This window comes from Nannospalax galili, unplaced genomic scaffold (assembly GCF_000622305.1).
Source record: "Nannospalax galili isolate Female #2095 unplaced genomic scaffold, S.galili_v1.0 scaffold577, whole genome shotgun sequence".
In the NCBI taxonomy this organism is placed as follows: Eukaryota; Metazoa; Chordata; class Mammalia; order Rodentia; family Spalacidae; genus Nannospalax; species Nannospalax galili.
In genome coordinates this window covers 304,752-306,120 of record NW_008340387.1, presented here as the reverse complement: position 1 = coordinate 306,120, position 1,369 = coordinate 304,752, and positions in this window count along the sequence as shown.

Sequence of the window (1,369 nt, the reverse complement as noted above, 5' to 3'; positions counted from 1 at the left end):
TTGTCGCGAGCCGGGACTCTGTCCAGCAGAGTCCAGGAAAGACGACACAGACACCAAGGTGAGGTTCAAGCTTCTGTTTCTCTTTCTCCTTTATTCTCTCATGTTCTCTTCACTATGATGCTGGCTCACTATGATGCTGGTTCCTCTCTATTACACACTTCAGCTCTTTATATAGCGTTTCCAACAGCCCTCCCCCCAGCCGGTATCAATCAGGGCTCACACACGTGCAGCGGCCAGGCAGAATGTAGCTCATAGGCATGTAGCAAGATCACCAGGCTGGCCTCACCTGTTTGGCCTCTCCATACTTTGGAGTAAGCAAGCGGGAATCACGAGCCTTGGCAATCAGCCAAGAGTTGGAGTAAACAGCACGAGGTTTGGCAGCCAGCCAGGGCGCCATCTGGCTGACTCAGCTGTGCTCGCTTCCCACAATTTAAAAAAAAAAAAAAAAGAATCAGCATGAAAGGGAGGAGCTCCACCACTCCAGGCCATCAGGCTCAGGAATGCATCAGGGACTTTCCTTAAAAGTCTTACAGAGATGATGTGAAAAATATTAGAATTCCTTGTCACAAACCAAGTTCCAAGTTTTACAGGATTTGAAAGAAAAGACTAATATCTAATGTTTCTTACAAATGTACACCAAGCACAAACCTAACCCCCCCACACATACAAAAAACATAAAAGTGATATAACACAATTATAGAAAATATGAAAAATAAATTTTCATTGCTCAAAATCATCCTTTCCCTAAGACTCATATGATCACCTGTTAGAATTTAAACATATATAGTCACTGATCTTTTATTCTTATGTGTATTTTACTGCATTTGTGACCAGTTTATACAATCATTTTGCAGCTTATGTTATTCTAAGTCTCTATTGCACCAAGGTCTTCCCAATCTTCCTTTGTAACAGCTACTTTCTATGATTATTTAGCCTTTCTTTTACTTGGGGTGTTTTGGTTACTTTTAATTTATTGTTTATATAAATATTTATAATAAAATTTTTCATGAAAAGATATTCTATGTTACTTTTAACTATTTCTGAACTGTCATTTCCAAGTTTCTGGGCGTGAACCTTTCCACAAACTGCTCCCTTGAGCGGTATTTCTGTTCCCAGTACTCTGTGGTAGATTTTCTAGCACTCCATGATTTGCTCCAGCTCTGGACTCCTACTGGAATTCCATAGCAATAACCATCAGGTCCTGGTGTTTATCTTTCATAAACAGTGGCTTAAGTTGTGATTATTATAAGAAGACATGCTGAGAAGCCTTTCTTGGCCTATTTGTGAATTTTTCTGGAAAACTCTATGAGACAGTAGCATCTCCAACACCGAGGATACATGTCACACGTCCCTTAAGGACAGGGTCAAG